Below are 19,803 nucleotides of genomic sequence, written 5' to 3' on the forward strand. Positions count from 1 at the left end.
CAGTACACGTCTTTATGTACTAGTCTATGCTGGTTTTTGGCTTGGGTAAAAGTGTGAAGTCAGGGCCTCTTCAGAATGTTTGAAAAAACATAAGCTGAACTTATGTATTGACTATGTCAGAGGTTATGATTGAACAGCAGAAGAACTAGGTCTCATCCTTTACATTTTTATTTTATTGTTTCTTCATGAATATGATAATAGCATTTCCACAAAATTAATGAAATAAGCAGTCGGGCCTTTGCATTATCATGTCTCAAAAGCCAGAAGTGAAGCTATGCTAACCATTTTCTAATTTCAGGAATAACCATGCAGGCTTTTCCACGATTTCCAAAAGTTGTAGTGTTTTTTGGATTTTCAACCTTATGCGCTATTGGAAATTATCCTTTTCTGTGATGTGACCTTAATCAGTCTTCCTTTCTGGGGGCAGAGTGGGCAGGGGAAGGAGTAAAGAATCAGCTAACAAAAGAAATTATTTCCTGGAGGTGTGTAGAATGAGGAGACAATGCCATCCTTCCATGGAATTCTTTGTTCTGATGTAGGGTTGTCTGCTGGGCTACAAGAGAGAACTTCCAGACATGATAAGCATCCAGCCCCTTGGGTGTCGGTTCCCACAAAAGTCCAATAAGGAAAACAAAAATGTGATAGGGAGGGTCGTGCATGATTAGAAGTAATAACACTGAGAGTCAAGAACAGGAAGCTCTGAGAGAAGAATGACTTCAAGGCTCTTATTTTGAGGTGAGGACCTCCTGGTAGAGGGGACCCCTGGAGGCCGCCGGGGCACTAGAGGCAGCGTGAACATGAGAGCACATTTCTCCCTGGCATGGGTGTACCTTTCCTACTGGTCCAGATTCATCCCTGAACAATAGTTGCTCTCAACCATTATTGCAAGTCTCAGCCTCTTCCGGTCTAAGTCTCCATGGTGACAACATTGTCTTTAAAATCCTTCCTCTTGGTCCTACGCCCTTAATCCAACTTTCCAATTTGAGCTTCTGAGAGAAGCCACGCCAGTCTCCTTGTCCTTGTCTTTGAGCTGGCGAACTTGAAGTGCCGTCTGTTGATTTATGTATATATTGGGATTCTCCATTCTGAACTCCATTTCCTTTTGAAGTCTCAAGGCATGAGAATCCTCCTGATATTTTTCTCTGAACTTCCAGAAGCCACACATATGACACTTAAGGCCACATTACCCAAAGCGAGGTCCACACAAAAAATGAAGTTCCACGGGATAATTCCATGAGCTTCTGCTATGGGGGGAGGTGAGTGGAAATAGTATTCCAGGATTGAGTTCCTCTAAGAAACACTGCCTCAAATAATTTCAGACACTTTTTCCTAAATGACTTCTTAGACCAAAGAATTTCTAAGAGGGGAATTAGAAGGCTTCTGGTACCTATTTTATTTCAGGATCCTTTTTTATTCAAGAAACGTACTTCGAAAAATTCTCTTCTTAGCACAATGATTACTAGTGCATAGAGAGTACCAAATAGTAGTGCATAGAGAATAATCTGGGGAGTTTTAGGAGTATTTAGACTGGTGAGGTTTGTCTTCACAGTGAGTGAGCCAACACTTCTTCCAGGGAACTCATGAATCTGCATTTTAAAAGGCAGCCTAAACAGGGCTGCTGAAACTTCAACTTGAATAAAATGACCTGGGATTTTGTGAAAATGCAGATTTTGATTTCATAGGCCTGTGCTGGGGCTCTGGATTCCGCATTTCTAACAGTTCCCTGGTGAAGTTGTTGCTACCAGTCTGAACACCACGCTGAAAAGGAGCAAGACCGCAATGATCCTGACCATCCAGTGTGCTCGAGTTCTGTGATCATCGCAAATGTCACTGTCTTGCGGGGCGCCTGGGTGGCTCAGTGGGTTAAGCCGCTGCCTTCGGCTGAGGTCATGATCTCAGGGTCCTGGGATCAAGCCCCGCATCGGGCTCCTTGCTTAGTGGGGAGCCTGCTTCTCTCTCTGCCTCTGTCTGCCTCTCTGCCTGCTTGTGCTCTCTCTCTCTCTCTGTCAAATAAATAAATAAAATTTTAAAAAAAATGTCACTGTCTTCCAAGGTTTCTGTCACTTTCAATTCAGGAATCGGTGTTGCTTTATTGGTTCATAATTAAGTTCAGAGTTGTAATTTCTTTCTTTGCTTATTCTAGCATCTGAGAGGTGGAACAGCTAGCAAACGTGTCAAGGTTCATCAGATGCCCTGGTTCTAACCTAACATGAGGTCCCGGATAGTTGCCGTGTTTTTTTTTTTTTTTCATCACTCCCTGTTCCATCAGTGGTCTGTGCCGGGTTTTTGATCTGACTCAGATACTGCCTTCCAGACCTACAGTTTTACTGAGTGTATTTGCTACTTCCTTGTTTTGCTGTTGGGGTCCTACACTTGACTGTGCATTTGACTTCTACATGTCATATAAGCCCCATAAACATGACCAATGTTTTTCCTGGAACAGAAAAATTGTCTTTTAAAGAAATTAAGAAGTGAAGAAAATAATCTTTCCTACGTGTTGATGTAATTATTATTTCTGGTTCCTCTATTTCCCTTTGTGTAGATTCCCATTTCTGTGGAGTACCATTTTCTTTGACCCTGAAGAACTTTCTTTTGCATTTCTTATAATGTGGATCTGCTGCTGAATTCCTTTGGCTTTCATTTATCTGAAAACGTCTTTGTTTCACCTTCATTTTGACCTTGTTTGTTCTTGTTCTTTTGAAATAACTAGAGATTCACAGGAAGTTCCAAAAAAAGATATGCAAGGCGGTCCCCCCAAATCCATCTTCACTTTTAAATGTTATGTATGTGAATACATCTGGGACTCCAAGTTTATGTGTGATAGCCTAGAAATGACTGGTGCTCTTTATTTTTCTTCATGTCTTTTCTCTTTCTGACTGTTTGAATAATCTCTCTTCAAGGTCATGGATTATTTTCTTCTGCAGTGTCCAATCTGTTGGTAAGCCTATCCGATGATTGTTTTTAAATTTCAGATATGCATTTTTCAGTTCCAGAGTTTTCCACAGGTGTTTTAAAAAATAGTTGTATTGTTCTCCTGCAACAACTCTCTTCTTTCTCCATCATACCTATCTTCTCCTTACATTCCCTAGTGTGTTGATAATAATTGTTGGAAGTCTTCTTCTGCTAATACCAATGTCTGTCTGTATTGGGTGAGTTTCCTTTTAATGTAGTTCACGTTTTCCTATTCATTCTCAAGTCTCATAAGTTTGTGCTGGACTCCGAACAGAGTGTATAAATAACGGTGGACCAAGGGAAAGTTTTCTGTTTTGTTTAACTTATTTTCCAGAACATATAAACACTATCCTCCCTCTGGCCTTTCAGCTGAGGTCAATTAGTTCTGATTTCCCCTGGAGTGGAGCTAAGCTAGAGCCTGGCTGCGGCTTTCAGGAGATGGAGATCACCAGTGATCAGCCCGATCCCAAACTCCTGTGCTACGTCTGTGGGGAGATCTTGTCAGTATTTAAGCCGGGAGGGAGTCGGGTCGCAGTTTCCGATATTTTTGCTTGACCTTTGGAGGCATCTCTGGCAGGGCTCAAGAATCTAAGTACAAGACTACTTGACTTCTTTCTGATCTGTAGGCCCATCTTCATTGAATTTCTTTGCATAATTCGGGACATAGGGATGGGAAGAAAAGAAATGTCAGGCAGTTTGCATCTGGATCTCTTCCAGATTCTAAGCCATTCCTGTAGCCCACTCTGTTAGCATGTCCCTGTAGTCTGTCTATTGTGAGTTTGTGACAACTTCTCCATCCATCCTTCTCCGATCAGGCATGTGACACTCCAGATGGGAGCTCTTCCTGTTCTTTTCTCACCTGTGCAGTACTCATTTCTCTCCAGAATTCCATTAATCAAGGCTTCCGCGCATCCCCTGTTCTTTGCAGCCCCACCAACAAGCGTAATTTTACAACTTTCCATGTAATGGGAACAAAGGCCTTTTGCTTTCTTTTTCATCCTAACCACCTTAAAGAATCACAAAACAAGCAAATACTTCCTCCACTTGTTGTTTGAAATACATAAACCTAGAGCCCACTTAATTGCTAAGTAAATAATTCTGACTAACACACTTTTTTAATGAACTCCTATGACTTGCACTGGGAGGCACTGATGGCTACATCTCACTTTTCTTGGTTTCTAGTTAATAGCTGAGATCTTTCTGGAGGCATATCGAGTCTGCTCTCGTTACATTGGGTGTCTGGGGCCCTTGTTGATTTTGTGTGTGCTGGAGGCGTACTCTGGCTGGGATAATTTCTCTTAATTCCCCCTTGATAGCTTTCTGAGGAAAACAATTCTCTCGAGTACTTTCCCCCTTTATCACTCTTCCTTTGCTTTTTCTATATAACTGAAGTAAAAAGAGAAATTATTATCTCTAAGACAGAATCTCACCCTAATTCCACTTCCCATGACTACCAGAAACCTTCCATTTCTTCTTGACTTTTGGAAGAAAAAAGGTAAACCTCTCTCTTCCCATAAGTTGCCCAGCTGGAAATTACTACTGTTAATGTCATTAAAACTCATCGGTAAGTGCTCTCTTGGCAGATCTCTAGCAATAATTCAGGTGGCCTCAAATTCACAGCTTCCATGATTGTTTTCTGAAGGAATTTTTAACCCTATCAAAATATACATTGAGTGAAATTTAAACTGATTTTTTAAAAGTTATTTAAAATGGCTTTATGACATTGCTGTTTGAATTATGTTCATCATTGTTATATTACATTTAAATTGGCTATTTATGTTAATATCATCCAATTTCTGCATAATAGGAAAAGGGATTTAAAATGGAAATCAGGCCCAGGAATATATAGTTGTGACAGTTGCTGCCAAGAGCAAATTCCATGGGTTCTCTATGACCATGAGAAGGGGATTAGGACTCCTCTTCCCTTCCCTTCTATCTTGAGTTCTCTTCTGATTGTCAAACAATGTTTGCAGTCATTACCTTATATGTTTTTCTACAGTCTGTGTCTCATTGTGGGCTAAGGAAGAGGCAAAAAAGAAACAGGACCAAGACCTAAGGAAATAAATTTTTTGAGGCTGCCTAGTACTCAGAGCCAGGGGTTAACTGACAAATTCTATCTCTTTGGTTTTCTCCTCCACACTTTTTCCATCCAAATCTTTCTTTTTCCCATGTATATTTCATACCCACTGCCTGCTAAGAAATAGTCATATGTTTGTGTGGGATCAATGAGATTGTTGAACTTCAGCTCATCTCTTCTTTCAGTTTATCTCTCTGACATTCACTTCGACCTCTGTCATTGTTACCAAGAACCATCCTGCTTCTAACAATTCCTGAGAGCATTAAAGATTTTGAGTTACTAAAAATGTAGCCACAGTTCCCAGTTTCTACGTAGATTAACAAATGTATGGTAAACTCTTAGAGTGTTTGTTATCTATCAGGCTAGTATATTAGTTGAATATATGGTTATAAAGATTGTCCCATAAATCAAGATTCTCTCCAAAACCATTGGTTATATACACTTGATATGTACTTGATATGGCTTTCTTCATTGATCATGTCCTTCTTTTTGTCTACCATGAATGTTCTATACCAAGGCAAGATCCTGATAGGGCATGGATAATTAATAATTATTCTCTATTAGCACTTGGGTTTTATGACTCCTGTATGTGTTAGAAATTGCATTATGCAATTAGTATCTGGTGGAAGAGTTAAATTATCAAAAGCAGCCAGAATAATAATGGTTGAAATAAAATAGAAATTTGTTTTTTTCTCACACCGAAATGAAATCCGGAAGTTAAGCAATGAGCTGTGCTACGGAAGGTCTATGGTTATTGGACACCAGGCTTCTCTGACCTTTCTGTTTTGCTATCCTGGGGCATTACTTCCAACCACAAGGTTACTTCATAGTCCAATAGGGCTAGAGCGGTCCTAACCATCATGTATGAGGAAATAGAAAAGGAAAGAATAAAGAGATGTTCATGTCAGCTGGGTCAACTTCCACTAAGCTGGAAGTTCCACAGAATATTTCCAATTCCATCCCATTGGCCAGAAAGTAGGAATATTCCCACAACGAGTTGCAAAGAAGGTTGGAAAATAAATTTCTATCTGCTCATAAGGCTATCTTCTGTCACTAAGGGAGGAGAAAATAGACAGTGGGGAAAAATTGTAGTCTCTGCCACTTTCACTCAAGCCATAAAAATAGAAGATAATTCTTTAGGTCATTTTGAATATCAGTTGAAATTAGGCAAAATTTGAAATATATGAAAATATGCTACATCTTTGTTACTCTACCTTCCACTTTAAAATGAAAAAATAAAACAAAATTAAAAAAATAAAATGTCTAAAGAGAGGGGTATTTGGGTGGCTCCGTTGATTAAGCAAATGACTCTTGATTTCAGCTCAGGTCATGACCTCAGGGTCATGAGATGGAGACCCACATCAGGCTCTGTGCTGAGCATAGAGCCTGCCTGAGAGTCTCTCTCTCCCTCAAAGCTGGCATGCTCTCTCTCCCAAAGAAGTCTGAAGACAGAAGATGCTATGAGGAAATGCCCAAAGAAAGGTTAACAGAAAATGAGGGATATAGAAAACATATCTTTTGAGTAATAGTAATTTTTAGGTCTTGGTAAGCACATGAAAAGCTCTAGCCTATTAGGGAAATCTAATTTATTCTATGAGAATCAGAAGCAGCTTTTATTTGAACTGGACTTGTCCAATAATCAAAGTTTGTCTTGAGATGTGCAAAATTTCTCATCACTAGAAATGTTTAAAAAGAACCTTAGCTTCTAGAAACTTTTTCAAAGAAATACCTAAAAAAAGTTTGCAAAGATATATATATGATCATAATTCCAATGTTTAAAATATCAGTGATATGAAATAACACATTTACCTGATAATAATGGATTGGTTGAAAAAGAGTAGATTCACACACTCTACATACTCTAAAGTGGCTACGGAAATATTTAATGACAGAGAAAGAGATTCATGATATATAGTGTATTAAATGAATGACTTACAAAACCAACCCTATAGTATGATTTTACACGTGTCTTTAAATGACTGCAAGAACCCGTAATCTACATACCCACAGGTAATCAAGGAGAGGGGTGGGTATTGCAGGTGGAGCTCCAAAGGGCTCAGTGCCTGATCTCTGAGCTCATTACAACCCAAGTTCTTGGTTGTACACCTTTTCACCTTCTTTCTTTATTTTCATTCCAAATTCAACACCATGAGTTCTTTAACAACTGGTAACTATCATTTTCTAAGAAAACAATCTATTTACAAGGGTTTTATTTGTGCATTGTTCCTTTTCTTCCTTCAAAAGCTCCAACCCTGAACGTAAATACATACAGGCTAGAAACTGATGTCTTAAAATAGTTCCCTTGGCCAAAGCTAAAGGGAGCCTTGGCAAGAGAGATGGTTATCTAAAACCCTGTTACTTTAAGAGGGGCAAGATAACACTAACAAACCAAAAACCTGAAAAACTTCTGGAGGATGGACCAAAATGGTAGAAAATTTAATACTCTCTTTAGAAAATTTAGCCCTTCGTGATGGCAAAGAACATACTACTCATTTCCTCCTTAACATCGTGAAGGTAGAAGTGCCCATTCTCATGCATCCCGAGGTTCCTTCCCCAGGGATGCTGGTGTGTTCTCGAAGATCCGTTCACCTAGTTCTGCTCTTGACACTGAAGCAAAATGAGTAGTCAGACTTATACATATATACATGTATGCATAGTTATGGAAGAGATTCATGGTAACTTTCTTTCATATCTCACTCACAATCCTGGCTAATCCTATTCTTGAGAGCAAATAAGATTGTGCTTTGAACCAACACACACACACACACACACACACACACACAACGTTAGGATTGGTAAATATCTAAGAAAATACAGGAAAAGGCTAATTAGAATATTTTAGCAAGGATTATTTTAAATGCAAGCTTACTAGCATAAGTGACTCTAAAGTCAAAACATGGTTATCACATAGGACTATTTTGAGATGGGGACAGTTGTTATATTATTGAGGAATTTTAATGAATAGTGGGTCCATTTGTTATTTATTTTCTCCCAAATGGTAATAAACAGCTCCAGTTATAATTGTTGATTTTCTATATTTATGGAAAACTGGCATTTCATAAATATCAAATTGTGATATCATCTACTTGTATGCTGGTTTTCTATGAATATATAAATTTAGTAATTACTTCTAGAAGTGTGAGTTAATTTTTGTGTGTGTGAATAAATCAAGAAGGAGAATGACAAGTCTGTTAAAATGGTAGAATCTTAAATATCCTTTTCATTGTTCTTTTTAAGAATTTATCTAAAATGATGTCATGGAGTGGCAGAGAAAAGTCTGGGATAGAAGATTTTCTATTAAAGCCACCAAGATGTTCATCAAAACTAAGTCAACACACAGGCATTTGACAGGGATAGTGCATAGAGCTTTCTCCAAAGACCAAAAGGTTAAGAAGACTTTCTAGGTCCCAAATAATCAATGTTTAAAGGAAAACAATTGTACAGAGGTTATAGTAATTCAAACTAGTAAAGGATTTCTTCATAAGAGGAAGTTTTAGCTTATTTTAATTCCAGGGAAACGAAATTCTCACTTGATATATTTACTATTATAATGTATTCTCTTGGATAGTATTGGCAGAAACTCCCCATTAATATTTATCTTTAGAACTTTGCTCCATTTCATGGCTCAGTAGAGAATTAATATTTAGCAAATGCGTGATGAGCCTTTTTTTTTTTTTTTTTGTCTTATGGCTCAAATTCACCCAAGTCCTTCAGATGCAAAATTTATTTTTATTATGAGTTTTATAATGAGCATATATTTTACCACATGTGGTAAATGTTACCATGGGCTGTAAGTTTTCTTTTCAAGTTAAGTCACATCAAAATGGAATGTTTTAGTAGCTAAAGGAGAAAAGATTCTTTGGCTAGGAGAAAATCAAGCTCCTGTTTTTGGGTTTGAAGTTCTAAAATGCAAGAGATGGGCCAATACTGAAATAATAATCCTAAATCCTGGTAAGACCTTTTAAAAGGCTTAGAAGAAACTAGACCCTAATTTGAGAAGTATTAAAATTTTCTGAAATAGGTAGACCGTGTGTCTCATCAGATCATAATTTTAAAGAATACTTTCAATCCAACTGGACATTGACATTTGCATATAAAGGATAGGTTTAGTCATGGTAAGGGATCCCCATCTGCAGTAAATAAATTCTGTCTGTAACAGAGAGACCACTAATCTGACAAAAACCATGTAGCCATGAATCCAGGAAGCAACTTCTAGATCAAAATCTCCCTTAATCAGAGGAATGTGTCCTCATTGCCAAGGGGTCATGAATAACCTGGATGGGGTCTGTTTACCATCCAGGTGGCGATGCCAACATTACCTCCCCTAAGTGTCTTAAGCAGCAGGTGAGAGCACAAATGTGTTTGACAACCTCCTCTGGTAGAATTAGAGCCCCACCCAAACAGCTGGCCAGAGCAGGAGTTCAGCATGAGGTTATCTTATCATAATCAGAGAATATCCTGTCTTTTCATTTTAGGGAATTAAAAATCATTATTTGTGTACTTAAATAAAATTACATATGGTCCAAATGAAATTTGGAATACTACAGAAGACACGGTTTCTGGATCAGTGTTCTGTGGTAAGAAGCTCCTAAAACATTGGCTATGGCTTTGATCTTCATAGTTTTAAAAAAAACAAGTCAATTAAGTGGTCTCCAGAAAAGTGTGAACCTAAGGTGAACACAGATTTGGGCCTCTGAAGACACCTGCAGAATACTTCACCGTCTCTGCATTTTCCGTAGCAATCAAGTTCAAGTCCTAGAATGTGTATTGAACACAACTGCGGCAAACCTTTGACACTCCAAGTACATTTTGTGCTCAGAATAGGTACAGAATTTTCCTCCAGTGGCCTCCTGACTTCTAACCTATGTGCTGCTGCAGCAGGGTTTTCTTCCTTTTTTTCTGGTAGTTTCCATTTGCTTAAAATCTTTCAAATGGCAACTGACTTTTTAAATTCCTCATTTTAGCACTCTTGCCTTTAATTTTCTCCTACACACTGGCTTTGACTTTGGGGGGATTTTTTGGAACTTCAGAGTTTCACGAAATGATGATTGACAAAATTGTCACTATTGGCAAAGGTGGCTTCTTCACCCGAAAACTCCACAAGAAGTCCAACTCCCAAAAGTTCATAAAAGCTATTTGTCATTGTTTTATCACAGGAGCTTTCTTCCTATAAAGAAAAATCATAGCAAATATTTTTCCCCTAGTGTATACAAGAGTCCAATAGTTATTCTGATCATCTTATTTCTGTGGGTAACTCCATGATTCCACCTGAGTGGGCTTGGTTTGGTAAAAATAATCACAACTTCTAATAAACATCTTCTTTATTGACCATTGTTTTCCTCTTCATTGCCAATAAATACCTGGTACCCATAACCTCGTCCCCTCGCCCTCAGGGCACTCCTTACGGGCCACTATTTCAGGCTGCACTATTGCTAAAACATTGACTCCCTAGTTGGCATTCTGATGTGAATTCACAAAACTTCTCGACGGTAATGATGCTGGTTTTTTAATCCTGAAAATTCATGGGGCTGCACGTAAGTGAGATATCAACTTTTGAACCTATATTCATGTATGGATTTTTAGCTCAGCTTGCCCTTAAAACTGAATATCACTAGATAACCCAGCATATTGACTGCATCTAAATGACAAGTTTTCAGGAAGAGGTATAAAGCTCATTTCTCTTCATTGACTGCGAATCGATGTGGGCACCATGAATCTACAGGACCCCGAATAACAATAACGATAGTGATGGCTACTAACACTTATCAAGGACTCATTATAGATTAGCTCTTAATCCTCAAACAACCATCATTATTCTCATTTTAGAGATGAGACGATATTACACATGGATATAAAGAAACTTGTCTAAGACCAAAGAGCTTGTCAGGGGCAGACCTGGCATTGAAATTCAGGTAGTCAGATCCCAGAAACCAGGCTCTTCACCACTCTGTTCTCTTAACAGTGAAATCTTTCAGTGAAATGGGTTCTGTCTGGTCCAGGTGACCTCAAAAAGTAGCTCACCCATTTGAACTAATGGATCATTTCTTTTGGGTTCCTTCACGGCCATACGAGAGCCTCGGCTGAGCCTTATTACAATAAGTGGGGTCAGCAGAATATTTCTTTTTAGGTCAAGAGGAGGGATGAGGTTGATTGAGTTCTACTTTCAAAAACAAAAGAACAAAATACTGGTGGGGTTTCCAGCCACCATTTCTGTCTGGCCTGGATATTAAGGATTATAGCATGGGGCTGTATTTTCTGGACTTCCTAAGATCTCTGAAATTCTGTAATTTTCCGTGTTTCTTGTTTAGCATTTCCTGCTTTCCCATGGTGATTGGCAGTAGAATATTTAAAATTAAGAGAGCTTGTATATTGTTATTGCAAGTCATCGGGAAACGAGAGACAATAATTACAAGGGGGTAGTGTGGGTGATGAGCAGCTTTAAAGAAGAAAAATATATATGAAAAGATTTAAAAACATGGTATTGATTGAAAAATGCAAGAAGCAGAATCATATGCACAGAGTGAGTCCATTTATTAAAATATAAATCTATAAAATAGCACCGTAGAATATTTGTGGATTCACAATGTACAGAAGGAACAAAAATGGTATGGAAAGATATACAACAGACTCACGATAAAGGTTGCTTCTGGGGAGGTGGAAAGGGGACTTCAGTTTTAGTTGCAATATTTAATTTTTTGTGACAGAAGGAAATGTGGTAGATGTTATTTTTGGATGGTGGGATGTGATGTTATATTTTTTTGAATTTTCCATAATTTCAATTTTTTTCAAAATCAGCTAACTTTAAAAAATAAAAGGAAACAAAAAATAGAGGAAGGGAAAGAAGAAAAGGTCACTGGGAACTTCAAATGAGAAGAGAGGCCCAGGAGCACCAGTCTGGGTTTGAGGGTTGGTCCCACTGTTCTTTGGAGCTGACTCTAATCTAGACTTAAATAACTATGAAAATTCCTAGGTATGTTTCATATTATTTTAGAGGTTAAAAACGTAGGACTCTTGTTTGTATATGGGGGTAGGGAGGGGTTGTTTTTGATAGGGAAGGATATTTCATAGAGGAGGGTTTGGGTCACATGCACAGGTCCTTACTAACAATCCAGATCTTTACTCTTGAAATAGCTCAAAAAGGGTAGTCTGGTCAATGTTTTGATTTCAATATATGGACATACTTGTTCCTTTTGTTTTTTGGGTTTTTTTTTTACAGCCCTCTTTTCTTCCATAAATGATAAATAGCGCATTACCCAGAGGTTTTCTGTATGGTGCAGGACAGTAAGTTCCCTGAGAGCAAGTAGATTCAATGAATGCCATTAATTGCCCTAAGTTTCTTTTGCTTCAGTGGATTTTATACAATTCCTACTCTGTTTCTATATTTATGCAAGACGCTTTGCCCTTTCACTTAAATCCCAATGAAAGAGCCAGCAGAATTTTAGGAAAGGTCAGGCTGGAAAAATTAGATATGGCATCAGAGAACCGTGTGATCAAACAAACCACACAGAATATTACATTTTCATACCAGTGCTTAATTCAGTAGCAGGTGGTAGAAAGTTAAGGTTTTTTTCTTTTATCTTTTTTTAGTATCTCCTAAAAATATACAACAACATCAACAAACCCAAACCCAAGAAATAAACAAATAAAAACAAGGAATCTCAAGGTCTTTTGAACGCAATGGGAGAATGTTCTCTAAGCTGCAACACGCTATGTATACGGGGCTCTCCCCAGAAAGAAGGAGCCATCTCAGGGTTGAAACTATGACTTTCATCTTGACTATAATAATCCAAGTGAGAGGGCCTTAAAAACTGTCAGAGCATTGCCAGAAACCAGCAGGCAACCTTTTCTAGCTTTTTGATGTCACCAACATTGACAAGGGTAAGATAGAGAATCCAGTGGTTATCTTGACTCTCAGAGAACTATGAAGAGTGCTTTGTAACAAGCTCTTCCCTTTCTCTCAGGCTGGTCACTTTCAGATCAAGGTTGAGTCAGTGTCCTCACAGGGGCCCAACTGGGCCAGAGTGTTACAATCCAGAACCAGCAGTGGCCCCCCACTGGTCCTTCTGGAGTGACCCTCCGGTGAGGGACCTAAAACAGGCATCCACGAAATATACCCTGTGGGCCAAACCACCTGTTCATGTATTTGCTTGTCATCAAGCTAAGAATGGTATTACATTGTTGAATGGTTGAAAAAAGAATCAAATGCTTGTGTGTGTGTGTGTGTGTGTGTGTGTGTGTGTGTGTGTGTGATGGGTAATATTACATAAAATTCAAATTTTATAAATTTTATAAATTTTCAATTCAAACCACAGATAGTTCTATTGGAACACAGCCACGTTGTCCCTCACGTTACCGAGGATATCTGAGTGCTTTTGTGCACTCAGATATCCTAGGTAGTGGAAGAGCGGAGTAGTCGTGGCAGAGACTTCATGTGGTCTGCAAAACAAAAAAATATTTACAGTATGACCTTTCACGGAGTAAGGAAAACTTGCAGATCTGTGCTCTAGAACGTCATTTGCCAGCACTGCAAAGGCTTTAAAACAATCGCAGCTAATTAGACGGATGATTTTGGAGCATGATCTAGCTTGCTTTGCTGCTGTAGGTCCAGTCCCTGTTGGAGTGCTCCTGACTCTCAAACAGCCTGCTGTTCTGTGAATTAAAAGTTTGCAGACTCACCTAGGGAAATGCTCATACCTTATTAAAGCTATTTTCTTAAATATACCCTCCCTCCCCAAGACAGCGCTGCTGTGGAAGGCTGGGTAGCCCCTACAACTCCAGAGCGCACCATTCATACAGACCGTGGTGTGCGCTACCAAGGCCTCCCTCCTAAAATATCAGAGAAGACATACCTGCAGATTAGGAGTGGAGCGGTGAGTGAATGTGTTAGTCGTGTGTGTGAGTCAGAGAGGGGGGAATCGATTGTAGGAAAGAGATGTGAAGACGTGATTTGAAGTTACCCTGGCTCTGTTGAGCCTGCAAGCCTGTTATCGGCCATTACCCCACAGTAGCACCTTCCCACACCATGACTGCAGAGCCCAACAGCTGTAGGCCATTTCCAATCAGGAGATATTGGTACTATCAACCATACATCGTGTGACGTCCCTAATTATACCGGAATTGTTTCCAATTTTCCAAATGTAATCCTTGATTTCCCAGGTAGATTTCTTTCCCCACAACTCTTAGGGTTCCCTTTGAGGTGATCAAGAGGTACCTCCCTTTGTTGGGTCAACGATCTGTCCTTTCAGCTTCACACTGTCCACAACAGTCCATACGGTGGAGAACGTGGCCGCTTTCTCAAAGCACAGGCATTTCCTTTTTCTTTTTTTAAAGATTTTATTTATTTATTTAAGAGAGAGAAAGAGAGCATGATAAGGGGAGAGTCAGAGGGAGAAGCAGACTCCCTGCCGAGCAGAGAGCCCAATGTGGGACTTGATCCCAGGACTCCAGGATCATGACCTGAGCCGAAGGTGGTCGCTCAACCAACCGAGCCACCAGGCGCCCCATTTCTGTGATATGAGTTTATCCTTACACAGTCTTAAGAGGAAAATGATAAGTATTATTTTACTCATTCAGTAAGTGAAAATGCGAAGGTTCGAAGATTAAATCATTTTTCCTGATTTTTCAGGTGTCTGGCTCCTGGCCTTTCCTCCTTTCATGGGGACAAGAAGCCACCTACTGCAGTGAGTCCCATCAGGTGAGGAGGGCAACGTGAGAGGGTCTGTGCTGAGTGAATAGTCTCCAACTAGAAAGAGACCCCAATATAATGCTCTCTGCCTTTCTGAGGAGATTTCCCTCTATTGATCTGCAGAGTGACCCCAAACTATAGCCATATGTGTATCACTTAAAAGTTACAAAGATAGAATTCCTCAGAAAGAATTCATACCAGCAATGAGCAAATATGGTGTGAAAGTAAGCCTCCACTCCCAGAAACTCATCCTTCAAGAGAGAAAATAGAAAAAATAAAATATAATGAAATGGGATGGCTGAATAACCATTTAAGGAACAAAATAAAGCTAACTCCTTAAATATATTTGAAAGGGAGCAAAGATTTACACATGGAAAATAAAACCATAAAATACTAGATTAAAATATAGGAGAATAATTTTACAGCTCTGGGTAGAGGAGGTTCTCTCTCTGCATGACAAATAGCTCAGAAGCAAATACTAATGGAGTAAGATTCTTCATCAAACCACTGTTCCTCTGATTCCCTGGCCACCAAATAATCTGGTCGTGATTCATCCTTCCACACAGTAATCGTAGTAAATCCTCATTCCGCATTTACTTATCACTGTGATAAACATTTTACATGAATTTGTTCACTTAAGTCTCGCGACAGCCTCACCAAAGAACACTATCACTGGGCTGACTGCCCCGCTCTGGACCCGGCAGCACACAGAGGTTCACAGGGCAGGATCCCGCAGCCAGTGAGCGGCAGAGAAGACGTGAAGGTCAGGTCTCCCTGGGACCCCGTTTCCTGCTCTCCTTGCCCAGGAGGATTTTGCTACGGCAGAAGGTACTGAAGAGCCGTGCCGAATTCCTGATCCGCTGTGAAGTTAGGGTTCTCATGGCCACTTAATAAACCAGCATTTCCTTGATCATTTTCTCCGGCTCAACCAGCATGAGCTCAACTTCCTGAAGCTTGATGAATGCCGGGTGCACAGAACAAACCAAAGTCCCGAGGCACGCGACTCGGAACAGGGAGACGTGTTGAGGGAAATGACTGTCTGGGCCAGCGTGGCGGTCTTGCCTCCCCTGCCGACAACTTCATATCCTCTTTTCTGTGATTTAACTGTGGATCGCTACTTCTGTAAGGGTAAAACACAGCGCAGATGAAATACAGCACAGATAGCAGAGGACTAGTCTGATACGTAATAGCTTTTAGTGGAGTAGATTTCTGGCATCAGGGGGGCATGATATCAGCTGAACGCTCCTGGAGCTGATCATAACGTGACATTACACAGATCACATGGACAAGATTGGTTATTTATGTAGAATACAGTTAACGTGAGATTAAGCTCGAAGTTCGGTAAGTCTCCAAAAAAACCAACTCAAAGGCGGATTTGGCCAGCCCTCGAGCCACTGTGGTTCTGATGATTTCCCAGTGTTGACCTAAGTCCATTGAGAGATTTGGGTAATAATACTATGTTCTGCATCACGGTTGTTTGTCACAGCTTTCTGAAATCAATAAATAGAGCACTGGCTCATTTTCCTGTCAGAGGAATTGTTTTCAGTAAATTCTAGAAGGGCAGCTGCTGAGTGGCAAGGAGGAAGCCAGAACCACAGTGCTGGTGTTGACCTTAGACAAAGGTCAGTTTTTAAGCCCTGATCCTGACCACAGCAAATAATTGCCCCCCAAGTGAGGAACTGATGAAATTGGTGGGAGAAGGGGTGATTTTGAAATAGCTGGGAAGTTCCTCAGATGTCTCGAAACAAAGTAAGTGTACCTTTTATTTTACTAAATATGCAACAGTTGGGATTCTTGGCTAATGAGTGTGTTAAAAGATGGTGTGTGCTCTCTGTGGCTTTTCTGGGCCATCTGGTTTTCTGAAACGAAGGCTTCATGTTCTGTCTTCAGGAGCCGTCTACTTGCTGATGTTCACATCTGACTTCTTTCCAGCCATTCCCCTCTCAGGCTTCACTTGTGACCCTGTCGCCATCAGACTCCACATTTCTCTCTCGACCTCTCACAGTGTCTGATCACTTACCTCGGGTTTCACCATGTGATGTTCTCCTATTTCCATCCCTCATTGCACCTCCGTCTCTCTCACTAATTTCTGGTCCACTTCAGATCCCCAAAATGTGGATGCCCTGTCCCCCCTCCGCAACTCTATATTTGATCCTCTTCCTGTCTCTCCACATGTTCTGCCTCTTCAGTCTCATTGTCCCCCAGGCTGGAACAGCACACAAGTGGATGGCTCTCTGGTCTGGGTCCCCAGACTCCCAGAGTCCCACTGCCGTCCCCAGAGATGACACCTGCCAGACACTTCATCTAGACCGTCCACCTGCTCTGCTTTTGGCTTCACAGCTCAGTTTCACTTCCTGCCCGACCCATGGGATGTCCTACTAGTTTATCAACACAACAGCATTAAAAATTTGTTTTTATTTATTTATTTGGCACAGAGCACAAGCAAGGGGAGCTTCAGAGGGAGAGGGAGAAGCCTAGGCGGGTTCAATCCCAGGACCCCAGGATCATGACCTGCGTTGAAGGCAAACTCTTAACCGAATGAGCCACCCGGGTGCCCCAGCCCAAGAGCATTTTTATCAGTAGTCTTCTCCCCAGTCACCTTCTCTACCCGACTCTGATGTTACTGCGAGTGGTACTGCTTAAGCAGCTTGCGGTACAGAATAAAAAATGCCTTATTTGTCTTTTAAAAATACCAGGTGAGCAGACAACAGAGCCAAATACACATAGAAGTAGCTATAAAAACAAACAAACAAACCTGGGGGCTGTCAGTTTGCATCTTCTGATTGGGACAATTAAGAAGGAATTTTTGCTTTGATTTAATTTACTTTTGTTTTACTTTCCTCTTTTATCTTATTGTCAGGTACTAGGTCAACCCTACTCTCTGTGGGGCCATGATATCATCCTTTACAGTGTCCCCAATGCCAGGGAAAATCTCAGAAGCTATGACTGATATGCAAGACCCCAGGGCCTGGGTATTTTAAGGTATAATCTGAATTTGAAGACTCCTTCGCCAGGTCTTCCCATACATAAGCTTGTCCGTCTGTCTTTTTAGTTTTTACACAATTTGCTTTATTTTCCATTAGCAAATGTCTCTGGAGAGACGAATACAAAATATTGAGAAGAAGGTAGCCTGAGGAGGTTGTGATTGGTGGTAGAGGTCATGGTAAGAACCGGTCATCTTTAGCCTGGAGTGAGAAGTCTGGGCTACCGCAGGGGTCTGTCACTGCCCAGGACCCCAGACAAGGAGCAGAGTTTCCAGGGGAAGCTGAGCGGGGCCAGCTGCAGACACCGATGTAAGGGAGGTCTCTGCTTCATGACTTCGGTTTATCTCAAAATAGCTCTGGGCGTATTTATAAGGAAGGAAGTTTAGGGATACATGGGCATTTAGATTAGGTAAATTGCCATGGAAATACCATATTTGATTGAAACTAAGAAAAAAGAAACATTAATTAAATTAAGATATCTTGTAAATTTTAAGAAACATATAAATTCCAGAGATGTTAAATTGTTGTGTTTTTTTAAGATTTTATTTATTTGAGAGGTAAAAAGAGATGGAGGAGGAGAGGAGGGGGAGGGTCAGAGGGAGAGGGAGAAGCAGACTCCCCACTGAACAGGGAGCCTGATGTGGGGCTTGATCCCAGGACTCTGAGATCAGGACCCCCACTGAAAGCAGATGCTTAACTGATTGAACCACCCAGGTGCCTGTTATATTGTTTTTAAATAAGTCAAGTCCAAGAAAAAGATATGTATGGTAAAAGCATTCCATCCTTCAAAGAAAGAAAATAGAAAGAAAGAAAGCTTACGCTAGAGAGAAACTTCTTTTTAACCCCCTGACACTTCAGGTGGGCAGCTAAGCTGAAACAGTACTGTATGAAATCTATAATTCATGAAAGGTGACACTCTTTGGTTGATACTATGAGTCAATGGAATCCTTCTTTCACCTGTGAATTTTGGGCAACTTTTAATCTTAAAATATAAGATAAATTGCTGTTTTTTTTCCTTTTCCCTTGGGAGCACCAATGAAAGCATATCCGAAGATAACTCTGTTCTTAGGTTTTTGAAGAAATTTAGGTTTCGTAAAAATTAAGAGAGGAGACCTTTTCAGAAATGCCATCCATAGCCTACCATTTAGCAGCGTGCTTCCCTCACCAGCTGTGACTCAACGGGCCCCTGGCCTGTCAGTGGGTACCTCCCGACAAAGCCCGATTCACACCATATGGTGAATTCCATGGTTTTAACTGATTTCTGAGCCAAGGTGATAGTAATTTCCCAGTGGGCCAGGTTAGAGTGAGTAGTGCCACAGATCAGGCGAACACACCAGCAGTCGATGGCAGAGTCTGCTTCTAAATTAGAAACCGCCAAATGCACGAGAGTTTTCAAAGCTCTTTTCCTGACTGATGTGTCTGCACCTGATTTTCATGGTCCCTGATTTATAACAGCTTTCAGAAAATTCCTTCCAAATGCTTCTTGTGCTGAGTTGCAGATTCTTTGCTTGGTTCCCAGTGGTGGTGGCCAGGGTTGAGAATGAGCATTGAGGAGATCGAGGTTCCCCTTAGCCGGGTGGCTGTCATGCCCTGTAGAGCCCAGGAGTCTGATTTTTGAATCCTTTCTGGAGTCAAACCTTAGATTCTTTGAGAGAGAAGTTTGGGGAATTTTCTACCTAGACAATGGTGAGGAGATTTGCTACGACTCCTATCTTTTCTCTCCTTGCCGGTCAAACATGGAAGACCCTCAATGGGACTGGAGGCATCTTCCCTTTCCAACCTCTTACCTTACGAACAAGAGAATTGCAGCTGGGGAGATGATTTGCTTTGACAATTCAGAGTAAGTGAAAAAAAATTATCTTTGTTTCCCTCTAAGTGTCACACGTCATAAAATTATAATCTTGTATCTCTTCTTGTTTTGGTGCAGTAAACCCAAGAGATATGCTTTTATTGAAAATATAATTCCTGAATACTTGATATCACATATCAGATTGAGATATTTTGTTTTATGACATTTTGCTGAGCTATGGCTTCCAAAGTCACTTAAGTATATTATTTTTCCCCCAAATTCTGCTGGGTGAAAAAGAGGATTACAATGCAACATT

The sequence above is a fragment of the Martes martes genome (assembly GCF_963455335.1).
Source record: "Martes martes genome assembly, chromosome: 6".
Taxonomy (NCBI): Eukaryota; Metazoa; Chordata; class Mammalia; order Carnivora; family Mustelidae; genus Martes; species Martes martes.